General features: G+C 41.6%; 1 protein-coding gene across 1 annotated transcript in view; it reads right to left on the reverse strand.

Moving 5' to 3' along the window:
- C22H3orf49 (chromosome 22 C3orf49 homolog) overlaps positions 1 to 27,923 on the reverse strand; it is a 144,702-nt gene that overhangs the window by 74,974 nt on the left and 41,805 nt on the right. Inside the window, 2 exon segments of the mRNA XM_070776391.1 lie at positions 11,680 to 20,783; positions 23,432 to 23,654. The gene's annotated coding sequence lies outside the window, so the exon portion shown is untranslated.

The following is a 27,923-nucleotide window of genomic DNA, read 5'->3' on the forward strand; positions in this document are numbered from 1 at the left end:
ATCTCTCTGATCCATCAGCAAATCCTGTTGTCTCTACTTTCAAAACATATCCTAAATGCTGTCTGGTTGCGCCACCATTGTCCCTTTCCTGGTCTAGGGCCGTAGCCTCCTAACTGGAATCCCCACTTCCACCTGTGCTCTACAATCTACTCTTCACAAAGCAGCCAGAATGATTCTTTCAAAAGGCAATTTACCCTCTTCCTCAAAGCTCTCCAATGGCTTGCCATCACACTTGGCAAAAGCTCCAAGATCGCTTCCAAAGTCTGCTGTGCCCTTTGTGATCTGGACCCCAGATCTTTGTGTTCAGCTCCTCTAGCTCTTTCCCTCTTACTTCAATCCACTCATGTGAATTTCTTGCAGAGTCTTCAACACACCCGAAATGTTTATACCTCACAGACTTTGCCTCAGGCTGGAATGCTTGTCTTCCAACCACGTGACTCACATTCTTACCTTAATCCTATTTTTGCTCCAAAGTAGCTTGCTCACAATGCAGGGCTCATGGGTTCAATCTCTGGTCCACATGCTTTAGAGTAGCTAAGCCCTCTAGCTGCAAGTACTGAAGGCCTTGTGCCTACAGCCTGTGCTCTGGCACAAGAGAAGCCACCTCAGTGAGAAGCCCATGCACTGCAATGAAGAGTAGCCCCTGCTCGCCACAATTAGAGAAAAGTTGGTATGCAGCAACAAAGACCAGGTACAACCAAAAACAAATAAATAAGTAAATAAAAATTAAAAAAAAAAAAAGACCAGATCTCCTTCCCCCTAAAAAAAGAAATAGTAAATTAATTCCACAAGCAGCAACACAGAGAAAGCAAGAAAATATGGCACCGAATGAGAAAAGTAGGAAACAGGAAAGATCTTTAGCACAATATCATTTGTGCAAATCAAAATCATGTAACCAAACACTAACATTCTGCAAGGATACATTCTTGCTTAAGGACATGTATCCATTATAGGGCAGAAGGAAGAAAATAGAGGGTTCAAAGAAAGCCTTTCTTTCATGACTTTCTTCTATTAAAATAGTTCCATCAACTATTCACTATCTCCTTTTTTTTTAGAAGTCAATTAAATAAATCAAGTTTGTGCTTAGGAGTATACTTTTCTCTATGACTGAAAACATTTTTTCCCCCCCGCAGATGCTATAATCACTGAATAGACATAAACAAATGAAGGAAATTGTTATAGATGTAAAATCAACACCATTTTGGTTTGCGGTGATATAATCTGGGTTGGTAGTCTGTTGTCTTAGGGAATCATGTACATCAATGCATGTAAGACAATTTTGAAACATTTTGAAAGGATAAAAAGAGTATAAATAAAACTATCGTGATGGGTGCTGAAGGGAATTTCTTTGAAAAATCTCAAATAAACAGGACATTAATGAGAATGTTGTAACAAAGCAGTAGACTGGGCTTATTCCTTATCTCCTTAACTGCAGAGCACCAATTTCCATATGACAGTGCCTGCTATACAGTTTTGTTTACTTGTTTATTGTTTTACCTCCTCCTTTAGAATATCCTGAAAGATGATGCTGTGAAAGTGCTGCACTCAATATGCCAGCACATTTGGAAAACTCAGCAGTGGCCACAGGACTGGAAAAGGTCAGTTTTCATTCCAATCCCAAAGAAAGGCAATGCCAAAGAATGCAAAACTACTGCACAATTGCACCCATCTCACACGCTAGTAAAGTAATGCTCAAAATTCTCCAAGCCAGGCTTCAGCAATATGTGAACCGTGAACTTCCTGATGTTCAAGCTGGTTTTAGAAAAGGCAGAGGATCCAGAGATCAAATTGCCAACATTCACTGGATCATGGAAAAAGTAAGAGAGTTTCAGAAAAACATCTATTTCTGCTTTATTGACTATGCCAAAGCCTTTGACTGTGTGGATCACAATAAACTGTGGGAAATTCTGAAAGAGATGGGAATACCAGACCACCTGACCTGCCTCTTGAGAAATCTGTATGCAGGTCAGGAAGCAACAGTTAGAACTGGACATGGAACAACAGACTGGTTCCAAATAGGAAAAGGAATACGTCAAGGCTGTATATTGTGACCCTGCTCATTTAACTTATATGCAGAGTACATCATGAGAAACGCTGGACTGGAAGAAACACAAGCTTGAATCAAGATTGCCGGGAGAAATATCAATAACCTCAGATATGCAGATGACACCATCCTTATGGCAGAAAGTGAAGAGGAACTAAAAAGCCTCTTGGTGAAAGTGAAAGAGGAGAGTGAAAAAGTTGGCTTAAAGCTCAACATTCAGAAAACGAAGATCATGACATCTGGTCTCATCATTTCATGGGAAATAGATAGGGAAACAGTGGAAACAGTGTCAGACTTTATTTTTGGGGGCTCCAAAATCACTGCAGATGGTGATTGCAGCCATGAAATTAAAAGACGCTTACTCCTTGGAAGGAAAGTTATATCCAACCTAGATAGCATATTCAAAAGCAGAGACATTACTTTGCCAACAAAGGTCCAGCTAGTCAAGGTTATGGTTTTTCCTGTGGTCATGTATGGATATGAGAGTTGGACTGTGAAGAAGGCTGAGCACCGAAGAATTGATGCTTTTGAGCTGTGGTGTTGGAGAAGACTCTTGAGAGTCCCTTGGACTGCAAGGAGATTCAACCAGTCCATTCTGAAGGAGATCAGCCCTGGGATTTCTTTGGAAGGAATGATGCTAAAGCTGAAACTCCAGTACTTTGGCCACCTCATGCAAAGAGTTGACTCATTGGAAAAGACTCTGATGCTGGGAGGGATTGGGGGCAGGAGGAGAAGGGGACGACAGAGGATGAGATGGCTGGATGGCATCACTGACTCGATGGACGTGAGTCTGAGTGAACTCTGGGAGTTGATGATGGACAGGGAGGCCTGGTGTGCTGCGATTCATGGAGTTGCAAAGAGTCGGACATGACTGAGAGACTGAACTGAACTGAACTTAGAATATCGATTGTGATAGAGAGGGACTTTGATTTACCTTTGTATTTTCTGTGTTTAGACCAGTGCTTAGCACATAGTGTTAAATAAATATCCTATGAATGGATGAATTTATCCTCCCAACAATCCTAGATATGGAGGAATGGAGCTCTCCCTTTTGCAGATGAGCAAAATGACATTTACTCCCTTGTATCAAACAAAAGATATGCCAACTGGAAGGCCCAAGGTTTTTATAAAGAGTTCTGATACCAAGTTTTGTGCTGTTTGCATTATAATATAGCAATCTTCCTAAAATCATATTAAACAGAACACACAGCTTTATTCAACCTATAGAAGTAGCATTAAAAATGAATTGTTCCCCAGGAATTTAGCTGTGTTGTTAAAACATTTCATAAAACATTTTTAAAAGGTAGTGCTTGCAAATAGGAGCACCCTAGAGAATCTTCTGTGAATGTTGCTGAGAAAGTTATTACTCATCTAAGAGGTGGGCAGATAACCTTTCTAGGCTGACTGGCATTTGATCACTGACATTTTAAAATCCTTGATATTTTGATCTTTTCCCATGTAAATCACAGTTTCCCAGTTCATGGTATTTTAATTAAGAAAAAGGTTGACAACAGCCCCTAATTAAGGTCAGAGCATATTTTGAAGCAATCATATTGTTACTAAAAAATATATTGTGCCTGAGAGAATGCTGCAGAGGAGGCCCCTAAGTTGAGAAGGAGGAAGCTTCTCCTCCTTTTAGGCTATGTTTGCCATTAGGAGACTTCAGTTAAAAGATTCAAGGGATTACAATTTTTAGAGGCATCATTCTCCAGCTTTCCTTTCTTACCATTTATGTAACTCATGAGCTTTCCACTGGTTCTTCCAACAAGCCCAAAACTCTCCCTAATGGCCACACTGAATGTCACAGCTGACCCAGGAATAATAAGGTAACTGACTAGTTGATTGGCAGCCAGAACCCACATCTGGAGGAACATTTCTTCACATTCCAAATCCTAGACTCTTTATTTAATAATTCTAAATGATCTGTCTCTAGCCAGATGCTTCTTACTGATTCTGTGTATAAATAGTCACATGACGTGGATGTGATGCTTCTTCCTCCCTCATTGCTGACAGGTGGTGGTTGACATCTTAGACAAGAATGATGAAGCTCCTGTCTGGACACCTTCTGTATACCAGGCAGTCATTTTTGACAATGTTGTTGCTGGGACAAACGTCAACGGTTTCCAACTAAACTGTCATGACAGAGATTCACAGGATTTTGAAATGCGCTTTGAGATGGTTTCTGGTGAATCATTTTATTTTTTCTTTTGATCGTGAGCATGTGTTGAATTGATAAAACCTCTTTCACATAAATAACATAATCTTAGAAGTAACTATGTTTACAAAGATTAAACTATTTCCTATCTATGCTGCTAGGTGTCCTCAAGGAATCTTTTTCACTTCCATATGTGCTATCTAATTCCTCCTATGGTGGAACAATCTATGACTTCAATGATACTTGATAATGAAGGGACTTTGGATCAGCAAGACGAAGGTACAAGTAACTAGGTCTACTGTTCATGGTACTGGCTGGAAATAGCAGCCATTTCCCACGTGACGCTAATACAGATCCACCAGGATAGATGTTTTCTCCTGCATTATTATTGGATTTTCACAGATTCATGTCCACTTCAGTCATGTCTTGGGACATATGGAAGAAATTTATTGAAGATCAAATATGTGCCAGGAGGAGGGTACACAGAATTGTACAAGACAGATGTGGACCTTGTATTCATGGAATTCATGGTTCATTAAACTAGTAGTAACGTCAACAGCTACAGAACTGTAAAGCATGGCAAGTTTTATTAAGGAAAACTCCTGGGTATCATGAGAGGGCATAAGAAGAAGTACTTAAAGTATGGAGCTCAGACCTGCTGTCACGCAACTGAAAGAATGGGCCCATGGACATGGGTTCATGTTCCTAAATAACTGTACAGGCTGGTTCAGTGTCGCTCCTCTTACTAGTGTGCATCTTCTTAACAACAGGGTCTCCAGGACCACTGAAACCTGACTTAAAATGTAGTAGGCACTCAATAGATATTTGTGGTCTGACTGGCCTATTTGATATTGATCCATACTACCCTGAAAGTGGGAATAAAATCCTCTGAGTAGGAGATGAAGGAAAGGAACACATTTAGGCAGAATAATTTGATAATAGTGTGAAGCTTGCTGACCACATATGGGGATCACACTCAGGATCTTAATTAATCTTTAGAACAAATTTTTTTCCAGCCAACTGAATTTCCTGCTTACTTGATTTTCATTTTACTGTAACCCTTATATATGTATAAGGAATCAGAAAATAATATAATTATACTTACTTATATTTACCATCGAAGAAAGCAATGGCACCCCACTCCAGTACTCTTTTTTGCCTGGAAAATCCCATGGACAGAGGAGCCTGGTAGGCTGCAGTCCATGGGGTCACTAAGAGTCGGACACGACTGAGCGACTTCACTTTCACTTTTCACTTTCATGCATTGGAGAAGGAAATGGCAACCCACTCCAGTGTTCTTGCCCGGAGAATCCCAGGGACGGTGGAGCCTGGTGGGCTGCCGTCTATGGGGTCGCACAGAGCCGGACACGACTGAAGCGACTTAGTAGTAGTTGTAGTAGCATATTTACCGTGTTTAAAAAGCTGTGTAAGGTAGCCTGAGAAAACCTTTCAATGTACCTTAAAATACTTCTAATTTTCGATTTCTCCCTTTTAAAGGAAATGTGAACAATCATTTTGGATTTGACCCAACTCGGGGTTCAAATACTCTGAAATTAACTGTGAAGAATCCTTTTAACTTTGAATCTGGAGCTAAACTGCAGGGGCAGTACCATCTTGTAGTGCGCATAATTGATGGCAACCTGAAATAATGGCAAAGCCCAAGACAGGCACTGCTATTATAGATATTTATGTGACAAGGGCCAACATGCCACCTCCTCCAACCACCAGCTCTGAAGTAAGGAGTTATGGAATTTAATCTGGCTCTGTGTGTGGGAAATGTCCACTGCAAATTCAGCTTTCATCTAAAAGGCTACTCAGGCAGTGCCTCCATCCTTAGGCCTTTTCACCGGGGCACCACCCCATCCAGCCACCAGGCACATTTTAGAATGTGCATCTCTGAGAATCCACTGTGTAGGGGAGAGAGAATTTGTTTCATTACTGGGGAAGCATAAGCATGCAATGGATGGCATCTAAATGAGCCGAGAGTCCTGCCCACCAGAAAGACCCACTTGTCAATGAATTCTCTCAGTTAAACACCTCTCCAACTGGGCACTTTCAAATGTTATTCTCTGGGGCCATGTCTTTTACAGTAATGGGCACCAATCCTGCGCCTGGCACTGTGCTCCAGGGCTTATATTCTTTGTTTCATCTAATCTTCAATCTAACCCCATGAAGTGGAGCAGACCCTTCAGTAGCTTGTTGTTTCAAAAGAATAGATACATAAAGCCTCTGCAGAACTCCAGAATGATTTCTCAGTCAGCCAAGGATACTGTCTGTTCAGAAGACTTTATGGTTAGTATATTTTACTGTCTTTTAAGCCTTTGAAATAGAGGCATTTTTAAAAACAACATGGATGATAAATCTTTCCACCAGGATATTTGATTTTCAAGAAAACACATTCTCTCACACTGCACAAGAGGGTTTATTCTGCATCCAGAGGGTAACAGAGGCTTAAAGAACCTCAGGTGTCATTTAGTTCAACTCCTTGACTTTACGGATGAGAGAATTTAGGTCAAAGAGGAGGGATGGTTTTATTCAAGTTTGCACAGCAGTCATTGCATTAAGTCCAAGTCTTTAGATGCTTAAATTGGTGCTATCTCCAGGCATGTGTCTTTCATACTATTGCCTGTGGTATTTAAAAATTCCTTGTGTCTGAGTCAATACCCTACTGTCTGTAGGACCATCACTCTATACTGATGCTATTATGTGTAAACAGATGCTCTCTAAAAACTGAGACTAATGCTCCATTTTCTCTGAAATAATTTTTCCCAACAAAGAAAAGGTCTGACCATTGTGTACACAGCTATCAACACATACAAATCCAGTGACTGGTACATTCCCTTCGTCTTCAGTCTGATGGCTATTTTCTTTGCTGGGTTAGTTTCCTGGATATGTTTCCTGCTTTGGAGGTATGGAAAGGCTATATGATACAGTCAGAAAATGGGCAAGGAAGTCTCTATGACAAAACCCACGTAGATGATTTTTCTTTCTAAGCTTCTGTGGTCGAGAGTTGAATCATCTGGGGTTTGGCAATCTTACTCTAAAAGCTTCTGCCTAATTTTGCCAATTTTGAAGGACACAGAGGAAGTATTTGGGGTACAAAATTCAATGGTCCCTTTCACTATTACTCAAACCTATACTCAGAAACAGCTGGAGAGCTTTCTGTAAAAAGTGCCAACAATATAGTCTTGGGTTCTATCTCAGAGCATCTGAAATAGATTTTCCATGAGAATAGATTTTAAACAAATGAATTGTGAGCAGACGAACCCAACGACTCCCCAGATTATGCTGACACATGGGCAGTGGTTGACAACCACTGGGAACTAGCCCAGAGGCCGGTGATAAAGCCAGGTACCCTCTCTATACTTGCTTTGAATCTATGTGAAGCTGGGAAGAGAGGCCAAAGAAATGGATAACAAATGCAGCTGCTTTCATCATCATCTGAAAATAGTTCTTCAGGGTGCAGAATGCCATGGCTTCAAAATAGAGTTGGATATGAATTTTTATTAGATAAGTAGAGACAATTTATGATTCAGAGTGTGTATCAAGGGTAGAGAAGGTTAATGAGATCCGTTTATTATTTCCCATAGAGCATTTAAAAAAAATGGGAGTGGGAGAAGACTGGATAATAGTCATGTGCTGTGCAAAGTTGAAATTCTTTTTTTTTGCCACATGTTAGCATAATGAAGCTGGTGTTTTGTCAAATTTTCTTTTTCTACAGAGAAATAAAGCATATGGCAGGTAAGATCCAGCTTGCTAGTTGTCACAAGAGTATTTTGAATTGTGTGATTCTAAAAAAAGCCGTTTGTCTGATAACTTCCCTTTATTTATTTACCTTTTGAATAGGAGACAGAAATCAAAAGGAAATGGTTGTTACTGGAAACAGAAATAAAAAACTAGAAGTGTTAGCAGTAAGTAGGTTTTTGTGATCCCTGCCCAGAGGAAGAAAGAGCACTACATTGTCTCTGTAATCATGGCTCCATGGAAAGTTCTTCCATATTAACATATGGTCAATCTACTCAGGCATTATAGAAACGAGATACAATCCTTTCAATTCATCTGCTTCTGCTGGATCTCTGCGTATTAAAAACCTGGGATTTCAGATCCAGTCTTAGAATTTGGCTTTGGTCAAAATTTGCTATACACATTTTTTATGTGTATTCAGCAAAAACAACGCTAGACAAATGGAAATACAGCCTTATCCACCATTTCTTAAAAATAAGATCTAGATTTGAAAAATAGGTTATTTATGTCATAGAGCTGTGTATGTTCTTCAGCCCTGGCGTTCCTTAGCAGATGGGGAAATCTATAGCTGATCGCCTGCATGAGTTCACTCAGGCTGCCATGATAAAGCACCACACACTGAGTGGCTTCCACAGCGGACATTTATCTTCTCTCAGTTCTGGAGGTTAGAGGTCCAGGTGTTGGCAGGTTTAGTGTCTTTCAAGGTCTCTCTCCTTGGCTTGCAGATGGTGCTTTCTTCCTGTGTCCTCATTTTACTCTTCCTAATCTGTGTTGTCTCTCTCCTAATCTCCTGTTCTTATAACAATACTAATCATATTGGATTAAGCCTCATCCATGTCACCTCATTTTTCTTGAATCACCTCTTAAACGTCCTGCCTCCACATTGTGATGTCCTGGAGGTTAGGGCTTGAACGTGTGAAATTCAGGAGAATCCAATTTGGCCCATAACACCTCCTATCCAAGTAAGAGACTTCACATCAGTACAAAGACCTGAGTTCAGGGAGAGTGTGGTGGGCAGAGTGAGTGGGATTTGGGCCTGGGAGAAGAGAAGAAGAGCAAGGAGTTTGGGGATCCTAGGTTGCTAGCCTTCTATACCCTAGAGAGATGAGGTAATTTAATCATCTGCTCGAAGTTCTCAATATATGTCAAAACTAATTTCATCAAGTTGACTTTATTGCTAACCTTTTGTGCTTTTTAAAAGGAAACCATTGTGTATGAGACTGTATTTGATGGAGAAGCTGTTGATCCATTTTGATCCAGGTATGGTGCTTGAGTTATCTTTTGAGTGTAGCTCATTTTGTCTATTTGGATGCAAAACTGTGTGAACGGATTATTCATTAGGCTTTGCATAATGGGACTCTGTCCTAAAGCAAATCATTCAAGGGCCAGGCAGGTAAAATAAATGACTTAAAGGGGCCTCCTAAGACAGTACGTTCAATCATCAATAGCAACTGATACTTGGGGGACATGGTTATTACTCGACTCCATCAAAGTAGTGTGTCTATTTTATGCACATTGAAGCAGAGGCTCAGAGAGGTTAGGGAATATGTAAAGGTTCACAAAGCTTTCTTTCCTTTCGGAGAAAGGAAGGAGAAAAGTTGGTGGAGCTTCTGGAACAGAGACTGAATCTTAACTGTGGTAAAACAGAGGCAGATGGATGGAGACAGGTGGGTACTTGGCTACAAGAACCGTGGAAAGACTGTCACGTGCCCACAGTGGGTGGAGGGTTGTGCAAGAATGGCGGAGTGGTCTGCAGCAGACCTCTGGGTTCTTCTTCTGTTCTTTATTATTATCACTAAAAATAATAAAAAATTACTATATGCCATTTCTTCTTTCCATCTAAAATTTTTAAAAATGGTATTAATACTATTTAACAAACACCTATTTTAGCACTTTCAGTGTATCAGGCTTGTTCTTAAGAACTTGGTAATTATTAAGCTACCTATTTTTTATTCCGTTAAATATACATACAAGTTTCCATTTTAAGTGTACATTTCTGTGGTATTAAGTACATTCACACTGTTGTGCAATCAGCACCACTGTCCATATCCAGAATTTTTTTTCATCTTTCCCAACTGAAATTCATGAAACACTAGCTATTTTTTATATGTCTCTGAGTATAGTTCTATGACATTTAATCACCAATATAGATTTAACTAACTATGACCATAGTCAAGATAAAGAATTGTTCCTTCACCATAAAGTGCTCTCTTGCACAAAAGAGGCAATGTTTAATGCATATGGAATCACATGCTGCTTCACGTTTTCCTTCCAATCCTCCTTTTGGTAGCAAAGCAAAACTTGAGAAGATGAGCAACTCATCACTAGGTTGGCTATAGAGCAAAAGCTCAGTAGACTTTGTGGGAAGAATAAATGCTTTGAGAGTTCATTATGATTCACTTTATCTGTTTGCAGTCCTTCTCCCCACAGTTTCTGGGAATGTGTATGAGAATAACAGCAGAATAGGTGTGAGAAAGTGGAAGAAGCACCCCCAGGCACCAGGAGGGGGCCTTGGCAAACACATACTGCCTCCCAGAGGCCCATCCTTCTGAGGAGTCTTCATTCTTAAATATTCCTATGCAAGGGCAGCATTCTCCTGTGTCTCTGAATGATTGCTTTTTTGGTGTCTGTGTTTATAACCTTCTATACTCATCCAGTTCAGTGCTGACTGAGGGCAGCAGTGGAGGGCAGGTGGGGTGGTGTCAACCTTGAGTCTCTGAGTATGTTTTGCTGAAATTAGAGACTAAACTGATACATGTTCATTGTCTGACTTTGCCCAGTGGAAGATATACTTGTTATGACTAGAGACTTTGTTTTGCTCACTGCTTAGCTCCAGCATATGCTTGGCACACAGTGGGGCCTCTACAAATACATGGTGAACAGATACATTTGAATATATAAATTCAAATCTCTTGTGTTTAATTCACATTACTTGTTTCTCCTATGACTATGGAAAAGAAATGGGAATTATCCTTTCTTGGTTTCTGAAGTCATAAAAAATGCAGGATTTTTCTCAGCATTTTTAAAAAGCACAATTGATCTTCCTTTTGATTTTCTTTTTATAGCACTCTGGAGAAGGACCATCTGAAAACTTTACTTATTAATAACTTGCCAAAGAACTGTTGGCATCCAGGCATTTGAGAGCTATGCACTTAGACAGGTAGTTCTTAAATACTAGGAACTCTCTGATGATCCTCCAAAGTTGTAGAAGACACAGTGACAGAAGAAAAGATTGTTGATGGTAGAGGGTAAATCCACACTTAACCCAAAATAGAGTTCAAGTTGGGATAACTGTTTTAAAACAAATCTCACTGCACACCAAGAGCAAAAGAAAGAGAAAGTGTTAGTCACTCAGTCATGTCCAGTTCTTTGAGACCCCATGGACTGTAGCTTGCCAGGCTCCTGTGTCCATGGAATTCTCCAGGCAAGAATACTGGATTGGGTAGCCAGTCCCTTCTCTGGGGATGTTCCTCACCTAGGGATCAAACCTGGATCTCCTGCATTGTAGATGGATTCTTTACCATCTGAGCCACCAGGGAAGCCCCCATGAGCAAAGAATTAATACATATTTGAGTCAGAGGATAATGGATGCTTGAATGATCAGAAATATCAGCCTTCATATGTATTTATGCCCCTTTGCACGTGTGCACACATAAGATTTCTTTTCAGTACAAGAATACCTCACTTCCCAACAAGAGAGAGTCCCTGAAGATAAACAGGCTCATAAATTACTTACGTAGCTCAAATGGGTTGATCCTCAGGAGGTGCTGGTATGGAAGACTCCAGTGGATATGAAGTCTGGAGCTTGGACAAGTCACATCTCCTCTTACAAATTTGCTTTTCTTCTTTTAGAAAATGTAAACTGTCATTCCTGGCCCATTTCAATCTCATAGTTCTGTTGTGAGAAACAACATAAAACAGTTGAGATTCTACATTTGGCAGCTCTTTTTGAACTGTAAGCACTATTTAAGTATAAAATAGCAATCGTTTCATTAAGTCAAAATTGGCTGCTCTGAGAGGAGTGACTTGGAATACAGAGATGGTCATTGCATGTTTCTAAGCCAGTCTATGTTGGAATTGGTTGATAATTAGCTCCACAACTTCTGTGAAAGGAATATATTGCCTTGTTCCAGATGGCATGATAATTCTTCACCAGGGGAGAGACCAAAGATTGCCTGGGAAAATGCCGTCCCCTCTCCAGCAAGGCTCTCACTGGATCAATTATGCTCAGATGGAAGTAGATATGTGAGTCTCTATCTGCCATCACCTGCATTTTTGAAGAGAAAAAGAAGACGCCTTTATAAACTTCCTTTTCAAAGTCTGGAATGGATCAATTAGTACTTAATCTGTCTCTGCCCAAACCAAGAAATATTGGAACATGGCAAGATGAGTCTTTACTTTCTTCTGTTGAGCTGTTTTGGGTTTCAGTTTCAGACTGGTAGCTGTTGTTTGGTCACTAAGTTGTGTCTGACTCTTCGACAACCCTATGGACTGTAGCCTGCCAGGCTCCTTTGTCCATAGATTTTCCAGGCAAGAATACTGGAGTGGGTTGCCATTTCCTTCTCCTGGGGATCTTCCCGACCCAGGGATCGAACCCAGGTCTCCTGCACTGTAGGCAAACTGTTTACCACTCAGACATGGCCAAGAAAGAATGTCCGAGGTGGTGACCATAAGATGAGGGTTGTTTGGGAGGAAGCTAAAAAGGGCTGCTTTCAGGGGGAACGACTCTGGAACCAGAGGGTTCCAGATCTCTATTGGGTCAAGATCAACTTGCTTCCAAACTTGGAGATGTTCTTTTCTCCTGAGGTTTAATAATGATTGTATTAGTTTGCTGAAGGCTTCCATAGCAAATTGCCAATAAATGGTGGCTTAAAACAACAGAACTTGATTCTCTCACAGTTCTGGAAGCTACAATTTTAAAATTGAAGTGCTGGCAGTGCCCTCTTCCCTCTGGAGGCTCCAGAGGAACATTATTTTCTTGCCTCTTCCAGCTTCTGAGGGCTGCCCTGGCCTTCCTAGCTTTGTGGCTGCAGCTCTCTCCTCTCTGAGCCTGCCTTCATATTGCTTTCTCTTCTAGTTATCTATCAAATTTCCTTCTGCCTCACTTTTTTTAATTGGAGGATAATCGCTTTACGCTGTTGTGTTGTTTCTGCTGTACAGCAATGTGAACCCAGCTCTACGCATACATATGTCCCCTCCCTGTGAGCCTGCCTCCCATACCGCCCACATCCAACCCTTCTAAGTCATCACAGAGCACCGAGCTGAACTACTATATAGCAGCTTCCTACCAGCTACCTATTTTATACATGGTAGTAACATATGTTAGTGCTACTCTGTCCAGACTCACTGTTCTGAGCACATTTGTTATTGGATATAGGGCCTGGCCAGATAATCCAGGCTGATCTCCTGTCTCTAGATCCTTAACTTACTCACATCTGGAAAGACTTTTTTCGAATAAGGTCATCTTCAAAGGTTCTGAAAATTAGAACATGGACAAATGTCTTTGAGGGTTATCATTCTACAAAAGACAATAATTTTAAAAGTCTTTAATACAGTGTATATAAATTGATACACTCTTTCTGGTGAACAGTATGACTATTATACTTTAAAAAACATTTGAGTACCTACTGTGTGCCAGGATTGTTTCAAAGCCTTTAATCAATAAAAATGCAGATGCCTTTGACCTGGTAGTTTTTACTGATTGGAATTTTCTTATAGATACACTTAAAAAAGATCTACAAAACATTTTTTTGAGATGGCAACTGGTGGTAGCATTGTGTGTAAGAGAAATGCAAATAATATCAAAGTGTCCATTCAAAAGGCATTGGTTGGGAAAACCATGTTGTATTCAAATTCATATTACAGAATGTATGTTGTGGCTGTTAAAAAGAAATAGGCCTATACTGATATGGAAGGTACATAAAGTGATAAAGTTGGGCAAATTACAGAATTCTTATTAACATACATATATAGAAATTAAGCACCTGTATAGATACATATGTTGGTGGGCTGCTACTTCCTACTCCAGGGGATCTTCCTGCTCCAGGAATCAAACCTGTGCCTCTTGCGTCTCCTGCACTGGCAGGAGATTCTTTACCACTAGCACCGCCTGGGATGCCCCAAAACTTTAGGGGGCAGTGACAAATCACAGGGAACTCCAGTGTTTGTTTGTTTGTTTTAGAGAAAGTCTGGGGGAAGGAAATGCAGAGGATGAAGGAAATGTCTTAGTTTTATAGTTTTATGAACCACTGAATTTTCTAACCTTCTACATGTTATTTTTATTTTTTTAATAATGTAAGTAGGTATTATCTGGTGGTGAGAACTTAGGACGTTCATTTCATTTTTTAATACTTTATTCTGGAGTTTTATAAGAAGTCTGAGGCTTTTCTTTCCAATCAACTTGAAACTAGGCTTCCAATCAACTTGAAACTTTCTCATTGCCTGGGATATTTTCTTCCTTGATTTGTATAATTATTGTTGCTCTTCTGTCTGCCTTTTTCTACTTGTGAAATTGATTATTCTTCTGTGAGGTCTCCAGGATTTAGCAGCTAATCCCTTCTTTTCCGCTCATGATTTCTAACACATTGAATTATTGCTCTGCTGTTTCAGAGATTTTTTTTCACTTGATCTTCTGGGTCACTTGGGTCTCACCAGTGACCACTCAGTTTCAGCTAATCTACTGAATTGTAAAAGTTTCAAAATCATATTTTTAGTTCCAGAAAGGGGTTTGTGTGTGTGTGTGTGTGTGTGTGTGTGTGTGTAGGGCAGGTGTGCACACATGCGCATTATTCATGGAACCCAAGTCACCTTATTATCTGCTTATGCTGCAATTGTCTATTTCAGAGAGGTATGCTCTGAATATATCTTCTTCCTTAAGGTTCCTGGTTTCCTGGGGCTCTTGGGTCCCTTGGGCTTGTCATTTTTCTCTATTTGCTTTGGGGCTGAGTTCAAGTTGCTATGGAATTTTCTGGGACCGTGGTGGAGCCACTGCTCTCTCTCCCGGCTAGGCTGATGGTACAGCTGAAGCAGATGTTCACACCTTTCATGACAACAGGGCTTCCTTTGTTCAGAGACAGAGGACCTTCCTTAAGACCATGTCAATGCTTCCATAGGTCTTTGGGGGTCAGGGAGACATGGCATGTTAATTGATTGACATGCCATCAATTAATTATTGATTAATGTCTCATTCTCTCTTGTGGTGGGGGGTGGGGGGTATCCAATGAGCTTTAGCTCCAAAACTGAAATCTTCCCTTTCAGAACCTCTGTGTGTCCTGTGGCTCTCTTCTGGTTTGAAGGGGAGAACATCTTGGCTGACTTTCAGTTACTTCCTCCATGCCTTACCCACGCACCACCTGTAGCTGCCCCACCCGGCCCAAGCTCAGCCTCAAGCAAGACCCCCAGCACTTCTACAGATGCATGAGCCTATGTTAAAGGAGCAGAACTGCCCTGTTAAGGCCAGCCTAGATTGCCTAACCTTTAATCCATCCTCAGACATGAGAACTGCAACAGTGAATGAGAGTTGATCAAAGCCATTGGATTGTTATACAGCTACAGCTTACTGATTCCAGAAAGAGGTGGGATGCTTTCACATTTTTATTTTTTAAAAAAGTCATCAAATGTGTGTTGTTTTAAAAAAAAAGAAAACATTTAACAGGAAAAGAGAGATCTGATATAAATGCATTAAGGTGAAGTTGTAGAACCTCAGAGTTAAAAATACTGGACTTAAAAAAAATACTGAACTTATGTTGTTTGACTACAGGGGGCTATGACCAAAGTTCTGTTTCATAGCCCCTGACCCAAGAGAAGGTTTCCCTGGGGGCTCAGATGGTAAAGAATCTGCCCGCAATGTAGAAGACCCAGGTTCAATCCCTGGGTTGGGAAGATCCCCTGGAGAAGGGAATGGCTAAAGGGGCCGACAAACCCTTTATTAAATAAATCACCCTTGAAATAGTCCCAGTGAAATCCTTATTTGAGAGACTAATTAAGAAGAATTTCCCCCACTGTATTTCCATTGTTGGTCCTGGGTCTGTTTAGCTATCTTCCTCACAGGGAACTCACTACTGAACAGCTCTTTCTTTTGTGGCACAACAATAATTATTAGACTTACTGTGTTGAAGTGGGCAATGGCACCCCACTCCAGTACTCTTGCCTGGAAAATCCCATGGACCGAGGAGCCTGGTGGGCTGCAGTCCATGGGGTCGCTAAGTGTCAGACACGACTGAGCGACTTCACTTTCACTTTTCACTTTCATGCATTGGAGAAGGAAATGGCAACCCACTCCAGTGTTCTTGCCTGGAGAATCCCAAGGGTGGGGGAGCCTGGTGGGCTGCCGTCTATGGGGTCGTACAGAATCGGATACGACTGAAGCGACTTAGCAGCAGCAGCAGCAGTGTTGAAGCAAAGAAGAAATCTAGCTGACAGTGTGAAATTTAAATAATTAAAAAACAGGAGTTTTTCCCTCGTTAAGGAGCCCCCTCAGATAAATGGGCATATTTTCACCAGCTGATAAAGGAGCTGCTATGGATCAGAACAGCTGCATAATAGCTTCCATTTAGCATTGTTACCTTAAATTCCATCCAGCTCCAAAATTACATGCTTCATCTATAATACATGATTTACTTTCAGTTGGAAAAAGCAAAATGATCCCTTTGGATTAAAATTACCTACAAATGTAATTAACAGCATCTCATTTTGTTAGCTCATCATCTTGACTCTCTATAGATGTCTTTAAATAGGAAAAATTGACATTTTTATTGTGTTCTTGATGTATTGCAAACATTGCTTACTAGTACACACAGTTATGGGGCCAGTCCAGACACTCTGTTGGATTGAAAACAAATTTAATTTGTGATTACTGTAGTGAGAAATAGCATTAGATTTAAACAGTTCCTATTTCATGTTGCATAGTATTTTAATATTCACCAACCTGCCTGAATGTAAGTAAGGCTCAAAGGCAGAGACTATCAGCTGAGTTCTCTCTCTCACTCATCCTTTTGGAAGAAGTCAATATGGAAGTCTCTATTCAATTTATATCAAATGATCAGTAAAATGATGCTAGTGATAAAGAAGCCATCTGCCAGTACAGAAGATAAAAGAGACATGGGTTTGATCCCTGGGTCGGGAAGATCCCCTGGAGGGCATGGCAACCCACTCCAGTGTTCTTACCTGGAAAATTCCATGGGCAGGGGTGCCTGGTAGGCTACAGTCCATGGGGGTGCAAAGAATTGGACATGACTAAGTGACTGACCACACACACACACAAACTAATGTACAGTGTTTGGGAAAAGACCTCAATTGTATTGTATGTTTATTATAATAACTATTACTAACCGGTAGTACTGTGATTTTTCTTAGCTTTGTGAACTTTCTAGATCATCACACAATATACTGGATCCTTAAACTCTTCCCTACCAGCAATGCATTCTCTTCTTTCCAGACAGAACTGGGCTGTTTTAATCTAGTCCAAGAAATAACTTCACTATGACAATAAACCTTTTTAGCTGACTTCAGAGGTCAAAAGCTTGTGGAGACTTGGTGAAGAGGGCCAGGAAAAATCCCAAAGGCCCTGTTATAGTAGTGCTGGGCTCTCCTAGCTCAGGCTGTAGAGACTAAAGAAACCCATGGGCTGATGGCACAAACAATTAATTGGATAAAAGCCAAAGTCAGCAGTCAAGAAGTGTAAGCCGGACAACTTAGGGGTTAAAATCATCCACTATTTATGGCTAGCTCTTCTCTGTTGTGTTCTAGCATTAAGCAATATGCTTGGCACAGTGGGTATTTAATAAGTGCATGTGGAATAAACAGAGGGAGGTGAGATTTCTTATCAGAAACCAAAATAATTTTTCAATCCGGGCCAATTGATAGTTAACTACACAGCAGGCAGGTTCCATTTTTTGGGGTTTTCTTCCACATCCAGTGTATTTTGGGGTATCACCATGATTTGCAATTATAGGCCTTTCCCATCGCCCCTATTACTAATATGTCTCACGTATTTGGCAGATATGCTGCTGTTCTGCACATGGATCATGGCAGACATCACTAATGGATTGCAGCACTGCATTTTTGTTGAGCATGGATGCACTCCATGGCAGACATGGAGATGCGCTATCCAGATTCTCTTTCTGGATGGATCTCCCATCCACCTGCAGGGAGTCTGGTCAGCAGACACTCCAGCTGTTAGCATCTTTGAGGTTAGCTTCAGCTGCAGAGTATCCCCTGCTTGGAAGTCTAGTTCTTCCCAGAACAGCTTTCACCTAGCGACTGAGCCATGTAAGTGGCTGGGGAGGGAAGGCAGTATGGTCATCAAGGCCCAGCCATCCCAGTGCTCTGTTGGTCAACTCTGATGGAAAATGCCAGCTCCAGAGCACTGTTCATCTCCAACTGGAAGTTGGCTGAGGCTTTCTCAGGCTTGCTTTGTGCTTTATTTTCTCCCTCTGCCTAATCCTGCTTCTTTCCCTTCTCCTCATAAATGTCAACCCCTAATAAACATCTCATACTCCAGACTCTCAAGGTTTCAGGGTCTGTTTCCAGAAACCCCAACTTGGCAGTCGCCATCACTAGATTAGAGCTGGTATGTGGAATTAAGTCCATTTTCTGTGCCTGTCCTTTCTAAGGCCAGTGTTCACTGGTGATACAATCAAGATACTCAGAACATTCCAATAATTCCTTAAAAACAGACAAGTTCAAATCCTTCTTTGGCCTGCAGGACATGGAGGATACAGCTAGTTATTGCTGATCTGATTCATTTCAGCAAAAACTCATGCCTTCCTTCAAAGCATTCAAATAACATCCTTCATTTTCTGAGACAGGGTTTCTCAATTGTGGCACTATTAACGTTAGGGGCTGGGTAATTCTTTGTTGTAGGGGCCTTTCCCGTGCTTGTAAGATGTTTAACAGCATCCTTAGCTTCACTCACTAAATGCCACCAATAGCCACCTCCCATCAGTTGTGACAGATGAAGGTGTCATCAGACATTTCCAAATGGCTCCCAGGGAACACAGTCTACCTGGTTGAGAACTGGTTTCAGAGTTCTACCTTAGGAAGCAGCCTCCAAATAAGGGACATGAAACCCTTGTTGTTGTTCAGCCACTCAGTCGTGTCCAACTCTTTGTGATGCCATGGACTGCAGCACGCCGGGCTTCCCTGTCCTCCACTATCTTCCGGAGTTTGCTCAAGTTCATGTCCATTGAGCCGGTGATGCTCTCTAATCATCTCATCTTTTGCTGCACGTTTCAAATGACTCCTTCTCTGTGGGCCTTGATCGCCAACCTGAGTTCTTTTCTCAGGAAAGAGAGGGCAACGGCTCTTTGATTAAGTCATCACCAAGCCAGAAGAAAGATGGGTGACTTCCCTGTTTCCTAGTTAACAGGTTGAATTTCAGACAAGCCTGCTGTGCCAAATCTCAGACCCAGCCTCTGACTCCCTCACTCTGTTCCTTGAATAGCCTCTCACTCCAGGTAGCCTGTAGGTGGGTATCAGTTTGTTTACACACTGAGGGAGGCTGCATTCCTAAGGCCCTTTGATATCGTTGGTTTTCTGTCTCTAGGATTAATTTGAGCATGAGAAGGGCAAAATCATTTACTTAAAAACTAAAAATATGGGTTTCATGGGAACCTCCAAAAGTTATTATCACCTAAATATTGTTGAAACATTTGAAATCATAGGTGAATGTATGTATATGTGCATAAACTTATTTAAGTTTTCATTTTTTTCACTCTTACCCAAATACTAAACATCCACTGAAGGAAATTAAAAATTATAGATCAACCAAGAGTAAAGAAACATCACTTGTAATTTTACTACTAGTGATAACTGTAATTAAGATTTTGAAAAGTAATCTTCCAGATCGCTTTCTTATAAATGGATAAAACATGAATTTCATAATGAAAATAGGATATTGTGATATCATGTAACTCTCTTTGTTCTGCTTATAAATAAAGGCTGAGCCAATATTTTCTGCATCTCCACTCTTTCTTTTTTCTTTTTTGGTGATTACTGTCCTTTCATTTACAATGAAAATTTCCGAGGGAGGGAGATTTTTCTTAGGAGGACGCTAATTCTGATTTTTGGAGGGATAAATAAGGGTTAGGATTATGAGCTATTCTGACTGCATTCTCTGTCATCTCACTCCTGCCCACGGGTTCCCCACCTCTGCCTCCCCTGCCCTTCCAGTTGAACCTAGGGATGGAGTGTTAACTCTGACTCACTTCGCAGCTTTGCCTGAAGAAATTGAAGGCTGAATCTTGAAGGAAATCTCCACTGATAATATAAGAGCTGTTCAGAGGACTTCAAAATACCATCTCCAGCAGTCAGTGCCTCGCACGTTAATGCCGCTTACATAATACCTATCCATCTACAGGATTTACAAGGGAATAGAAAGAAAACTTCTCTCACAAAACCAAACTTCCTGTCTTTTAAGGTCAAGTTTTAGAGAAAAGTGTGCTGGGCTCACCTTGTGGAGCATATACGTACCCAGTGGGGAAGATTGGCCTAAGTGATGCCTACAGTTTCCAGGAGGTGCTGGGGCTGTACAGCTCCAGATGAGGGCTGGCACTGGTTTCCTATTAATTAGTGCTATGATCTTGGAGTCAATCCCTTCCTCTCTCTGGGCTTCCCTTTCTTCTGTACAATTATTCCTTAAATTTTTTTTTAAATATCAAATACTTGGCTTCCTTTGAGTCGAGCATAGTCTGGTGCTGTGGATACAGCAGGAAGGCGGCTGTGGTTCTGAGCCCTCAGGGAGTTTACTGCTTGCAGCTGAGCTGTCTATGACGACGGCCACGAGACACACATTGCTACTGAAGTTGAGATGTGGCGGGTTCAAGCTGGGTTGTGCTGTAGCTGTGAAAAAACAAGATTTTGAAGACTTATCACGAAAAAAATCTAAAGTGTATCTTCAATAATTTTTCTTTTATGTTGATAACATGTTGAAATGGTAACATTTTGGATGTAGGGTTAAATAAAATATATTCGTACAATTAATTTTATCTGCTTTTCACTTTTTAAAAATATGCTGTAAGAACTTCTAAAATGATATCTATGACTCCCATCATCGTGGAGATTTCCTTCAGATTTCAGCATGTTACTGCACCCCCAAATTTTCATGTTCTCTGTTAAGTAACAGGCTTCATCTTCCCATAAGTATTCACTGAATGCTGTTAGTTACTGGTGGGCCAAGACTCAGAACATAGGTTGGTCTACCTCTAGAGGCCCCTGCTCTTCATATGTGTGTGATCAGTTGCTTTAGTCACATCCAGCTCTTTGTGACCCTATGGACTGGACTGTAGCCCACCAAGCTCCTTTGTCCATGGGATTCTCCAGGCAAGAATACTGGCATGGATTGCTGTTTCCTCCTCTAGCGGATCTTCCCGACCCAGGGATTGAACTGGCATCTCTTACGTGTCCTGCGTTGGCAGGCAGGTTTGTACCCTAGTGTCACCCGGGAAGTCCATACACATATTGAGAAACGGCAGGCTAATAACAAGTTTTTTTTTTTTTTTTCATTTTAAGAGGCATTTTAAAACTGACATTCATCAAATGTTTACCATGTGCCTGTCAGTGGTGTCCACTGAGCATGAGCAAAGAAGCTATAACCAGACTTCCTGGGTTGAAAGCCAAGCTCTGCCATGTGACGTGTGTCTGTCTTCCCACCTGTGAAATAGGAATGACAACAATAGTTCCTTCCTCAGGGTTGTGGTGAGGATTAAGAGACCCTATTCTTGCAACGGTGGTTGTTAAATAAAAAACGTCTTACTTAATTCTCACCGTGACTCTATCCTGTCCATTTTCTCCGTGAGTTAAGCTTGTTGCCTAGGGTGGAGCGTGGCAGCATGGTAACTAAGTGTCAGGGCCAGAATTCAAATCATGGTCTGAATGACTCCAGTGCCCGAGGTGCTTCTTGGGTTGAATCCGTGTTTCCTGTCTTCTCCGAGGCTGACTTCCACTGTCCTTCACCAGAATGTTTACAAATAAGTGCAAAGTGCCCCTTCCTATCCCCCCTCCATTTGCCCATGTTCAGCCCTTTCTCCTCCCCACAAAAACGGTGGGTGATGCTTTTGCAAATAGTAATATCCCAGCCAAAGTCACCCAGACTTTAAATTCTATGTTCCTTCTTTCCTCATCTTTTTCCTGAATCGGCCACCTGAATATAACTATTATGTGGAAAAGACTCGTGTGAAGCAAACTACAGACAATTTGAGTGATGGAAAGACCTGGAATCTGAGTGGTGGTGGCTCAGCTCAAGTCATTGCTAAGCTATAGCAGAGACCAGAAAAAAAGATAATTAAGACTATTTAAAAAAAATGAAGATCTCATTCTAAAGCTTGTTATAACTTTAATCTTCTCCCCAGAAAATGAGGCAGCTTGTATGGAGAACGGCAAGAATAGACTTTAGTTCATTTGCACAATTTAATTGTCTACTGCAGAGCTTTGCACACGTTTCTTGTAAAGCAGGGATCCCCAACCTCTGGGATCTAATGTCTGATGATCTGAGGTGTAGGTGATTTAATAATAATAGAAATAAGTGTGCACAATAAATGTTTTGTGCTTAAATAATCCTGAAACCACCACCACCACCCCCCCCCACCCCCACCACCCTGGTCTGTGGAAAAACTGTCTTCCACAAAACTGTTCCCTGGTGCCTAAAAGGTTGGGAATCAGTACCATAGGGGCCAGAGAGGGAGGTAAGCTTTGCAGGCCATTGCAGTCTTTGGCACAACTCTTCAACTCTGCCACTGTAGTTCAAAAGCAGTTATAGAAGATACATAAACAGGTGGGTATGGCTATACTTTAAAATTCAGAATGCTGAATTTGAATTTCATATAATTTTCACTTCTTTTAATTTTTTTCAGTCACTTAAAATGTGAAAACATACGTAGCTCATGGACTAGATTTGGCAAACTGGCCACAGTTTGGCAGCCCCTAGTTTACTCTGTTGAAGGCAATGGCACCCGACTCCAGTACTCTTGCCTGGAAAATCCCATGGACAGAGGAGCCTGGTGGGCTGCAGTCCACGGGGTCTCGAGGAGTCGGACACGACTGAGCGACGTCACTTTCACTTTTCACTTTCCTGCATTGGAGAAGGAAATGGCAACCCACTCCAGTGTTCTTGCCTGGAGAATCCCAGGGACGGCGGAGCCTGATGGGCTGCCGTCTATGGGGTCGCACAGAGTCGGACATGACTGAAGCGACTTAGCCCCAGCAGCAGCAGCAGTTTACTCTGTACCAGGAGCAGTGTGCACGAGTAGACCTGCTTTTACTCTGTCAGAGTTTACATGAAATTTCTGAGTTCTCTCAATGTGGGTTCCTTGGAACACACTTTCATATTTTACGAAAAATATTATTCTATGCTCAAGAATGTTCGGGACAGATTGAATTCAAGCAGAGTTTCTTTACTATAGGACTTCTCAAGAGACTTTAATTTGCTCACGTACACTGTAAATTTCCAAGAGGGGGTATAGGGCAAGGGAAACTTGCCAAGCTGGACTTACTTGACTGCAGAATCTTTTTACAAAATGGAACACTGTTCACAAGTGGTGTTTCATGGAACACACTGTGAGAAGACTCTTCTCTTTCTGTATAAGAAAATGAAGTCATTCGCCAAGGTCTCCCAGGTGCTGGACTGAAAGATTTGTCTGAAGCCGAGGTCTTCCTCCTTCTAGGGTCATCCTCTCTCTCCCAGAACCCAGGCAGTGTTTTAGAAGTACAATCACTCTTTTGATACAAAGATGGAAATAATCCAGAGAAAGGTCCATTTAGTTATTTCCTAAAGCACATGATGCTACTTGTCATTTGGTTATGTAAACCCTGGGTTGATTGTTGTGTCTGTGACTCTCAGTCCTCTTAAACTCAACCCACCATCAGCTGCTGGATTCATTTCCAATTTCACTCTTCTTACTTGTATAATTGCTGCTTTAATAATTAACTGCAAAGCCCATCTGACCCTAAGCTCCTTGGGGCCGGTGCTCCCGGTGCCCCAAATGAGATGGGGGAGAGCTCCTACACTTTACAGCAAGGTGTGAGTTGTTTAAAAGCAAACATGAGCACTAGGATTTAGTGGGACCAGTTTTGATTAGAATCAGAGAGCCTTTCAAGAAACTCATGTAATATGAATGATTCTTGAGCCCGCAGGTGCTAAAAGACTTAAGAGGAGAGTTGTATCTTACGTGGGAGTTAGGGTTTAAAGTTGGCACATAAGGCAGAAACTGTGTAGGTCAAAATCACCCCTTGAAAATCCTTTAAATCATCAATAAAGAGTCAAAAAACCATGACTCTATGTGTACTCAGTAGTATTTTAGTCTAAAAAGCTACAAAGCAATTTTCCCCTCTCACGTTTAGCCACAGATGAAGCAGTTGGCTGGCGTTTAAAGGCTTTGCTGGACAGAAACACTGTCGTCCTCTTTGGTGGTTGAATTTCCCTGAGAGATTTGCACCTCTGATGTGGCCTGTTTGCCCTGAAATGTCTTATCATAAATGACTTTAGATACATCACACTGGGAAAATGCGGTTTTATTTTTCATCTGTCCTCCTTGGAGGGTCCCAGATTTCTTTTAAGTCCATTTATCTCTGTCATAGTGTCCTTGGCATTGTTGTGATTCTGTCCTCTGAAAGCCCCTGGCTGGATGCTTTGCCTACTCCCAAAAAAAATCCTGAAAAGGACATGGGTTAAATGTAATGGGCATGAGTTTGAGCAAAAACTGGGCGATAGTGAAGGACAGGGAAGCCCGCCGTGCTGCAGTTCATGGGATTGTGAAGAGTCGGACACAACTGAGCGACTAAACCACCACAACAAGGAGATATCATCTTGGATTGTCTGGGTTGGCCCAGTGTAATCACATGTTCTTATGAGTGGAGGAGAGAGAGAGGCAGAAGAGGGAGAGCTAGAGGGAGGGCAGTGGGAGGCAGCCAGGGTGGGCTCAGACTGACATTTCTGTCTTTGAAGATGGAGAAAGGAGATGCTGGCTGAGGGACAGAATAGCCTGTAGAAGCAGGAAAAGGCAATAAAATGCATTCTTCCTGGGAGCTTCAAGAAGAGACACAGCCTAGTGAGGCCCATTTCAGATGTGTGACCTCCAGAACTGTAAGGAAATACATTTGTGTGGTAGAAGCCACTAAGTTGCAATAATCTGTTACAACAGCAATAGGAACCTAATGTACTGCCTCAGGAGAGGATGCACACTCTGTAAGGTGGAACCTGGGATCCTCCTCAAGTTCTCAACAGTCATAAAATCTTGGGTAAATTACTTCACCCATTAGGGCACTTTCAGTGATTGGACCTTTCTGTAGTGATGAAAATATTCTAGATCTGTGCTGTTCAGTGTGGTGGCCACTAGACCTGTGTTGTCTGTTGGTACGTGCGACTGAGAAAGTGAGTTTTTATTTTAAATTTAGATTTAAATTCAAACAGTCTAGCGAGAAGCATCATTTCAGAGCCTTGATTTTCACTTATAAAGAGGAGGTAATAACAGAACGTAACTGATAGGGCTGCTATTTGTTAACGCATGTTAGTTCAGTTCAGTCAGGTCAGTCACTCAGTCGTGTCCAACTCTCTGCAACCCCGTGAACTGCAGCACGCCAACCCTCCCTGTCCATCGCCAGCTCCCGGAGTTCACCCAAACTCACGTCCATCGAGTTGGTGATGCCATCCAGCCATCTCAATATAAAATAATGTACGGGCTACTTTCAGTAAAAATGAAAGTATTTTGTATCCAGGTATGTGAGGACATCTCATTTTTTGTAGGATTGGAATTTTGTCTCACCTCTTTGAAAAACAGAGCAATTTGGCATAATCTTCCATGACTTTTCTCTTTGGCAGATTGAATAAATTTGTTACTCTATTGATGTTTTTCATATGCCTGTTTCTAACCTTGGGTTTCCCTGGTGGCTCAGTGGTAAAGGAATCTGCCTGCCAATGCAGGAGACATGGGTTTGATCCCTGGGTTGGGAAGACCCCCTAGAGAAGGGAATGGCTACCCACTCCAGTATTCCTGCCTGGATAATCTCATGGACAGAGGAGCCTGTACGGTTATAGTCCATGGGGTTTCAAGAGCCAGACATGACTCAGCGACTGAACAACAAATCTATCGATACTTTTTTGTATGCCTATGTTTAACCTTTTAAGTCACATGAACTTCTTTCTTAACCATGTGTAACATTTCCAGATTTCTCTAAAGTGGAATCAAGATCTATCTGAGTTAATAGTCATGTTTGGCTGCCAGTCACAGGAGGCAGGGCATCCATGGCTTGGGTACCAACTCTGGCTCCACAAGTTTCTCCATCTTCCAGGCTCCTGGCCTTGTTCTGCTCCATCATCTCCCACACCTCATCCTCCTTCCCTTCCTGGGTACCTGCTACATTTCAGAGGGTATGAACATCATCAGTTCTAATCTGATTTTGCCTATTTCTTATTCTGTATATATTCTAGAATGAAGATCTTCCTTCTTGATAACACATTGCTTGTTCCTAGGGCCATGGTTTTCACTGAAAATGCAGGTGTTCCATCCTTATTCTCATCATATGTTTGAATTTTAAGTTTTAATAGAAGAGACTAGAAAGAGAAGTACAAATTCTGGGGCTAGGACTGGACTCGACCTTGTCCTGATAAAAACATAAGTTGAGAGAGAGTAGTAAGTAGTAATTGCTCTGTCTCTGTCTCTCTCCACACAAACATACACACATTCTGATCTAACTCTTCTCCTGTATTGGTAATTCCTTCAACTTGTTCAATATTTATTATGTTTCTTTATTGGATGTTACTTGTAATTGTCTGGATATTTCCCTCCATGTAGACACTTCAGAAATATTAATCTTCACATTTAACAAGATCAATAGCCTCAGTGTTTGGGGATTTGAAATGAAACATGACTCTCTTGCTCACACTGAAAAAAAAGACTCAACTTCAAGAAAAGGTAGAATTTAATTTCATTTGGCTGAGCTTGTGTGTTGGAGGATTGTAGGAAATATTTTGGAAATTAGATTTTGCTGATTTTCTGGGGAAAGAATTCGCATTCTCTAGGGCCATGTGTCACAGGCAAGAAGTGATGCTTTCTGAAATGAAGACAAGCAGAGCTGTTCATCCTGGGCAAATCACAAACTATCAGGCAGCTCCCTGCATTCAATTAGATTTGTCACAAGTTTAGTCTAGTAGGAGAAGAATTTGTTATCCCCTGAAAGCCCTCCAGATTCTCTGGGTTTGTAGAGTGCTGAGTGTTCCTGAACTTTTAGGCTGAGAGGCTAGTTAGCAGCTTGGTGTCACATGATAGAATCACACCTCCTCTGTGCTGGGCTCTGTTTCTGCTCAGGGGATGTGCGCAGAGCTGGAAGTAGAGGTCGCCCATAGTCAGTGCCCCAATAGTGCTGCTTTAGGGATGCCCAGCTCCCCTGCTTTTAGCAGGATAGACTCTAAGGTGTATTCTGCCCTCTGGGGCTTCCTGAGGGATCAGACTGAGGCTGCACCTTTGCGCGATACTGCAGCCTAATTAGCCTTTTCTCTTTCCTCTCTCGCTTTCCCTGTTCCCTCCCCCAGCGCTCCTGGGAGCACTACCTTAGTACCTCACTTGCAGACGAATCCTTGTCTCAGGGTTTGCTTCTGGGGAATTTGACCTACGACAACCCATGATCTCTGGCATCATCACATTGTTGAATCATGCTGTCATATGTGACAGAAAATTCTTAAGGCAAGGGAATCCCGAGGGCCAGATATCCTACTTGAGGCTGGGAGAGGAGAAAATGCAGGGTGACCCTTTAACACTGCATCTTCCAAGCAAACAGTTAGTGAGAGGCTGTTTATTTCAACCCTGAGTCAGAAGGAGGGTGTGACATTTTGCCTTTGCCGTAGGGCCATTGCATCATCAGAGATGGAGAAGTGACCTCTCAAAGGCAGAGAGGAACTGAGCTAGGAGCTTCACGGGCTTCTGGGGGTCTAGGGAGAGCTCAGATTTACCCCACAATCAGGAGTAATCCCATAAAGCCACAGTCCTTCCA

The sequence above is a fragment of the Bos indicus genome, chromosome 22 (assembly GCF_029378745.1).
Source record: "Bos indicus isolate NIAB-ARS_2022 breed Sahiwal x Tharparkar chromosome 22, NIAB-ARS_B.indTharparkar_mat_pri_1.0, whole genome shotgun sequence".
Classification (NCBI taxonomy): domain Eukaryota; kingdom Metazoa; phylum Chordata; class Mammalia; order Artiodactyla; family Bovidae; genus Bos; species Bos indicus.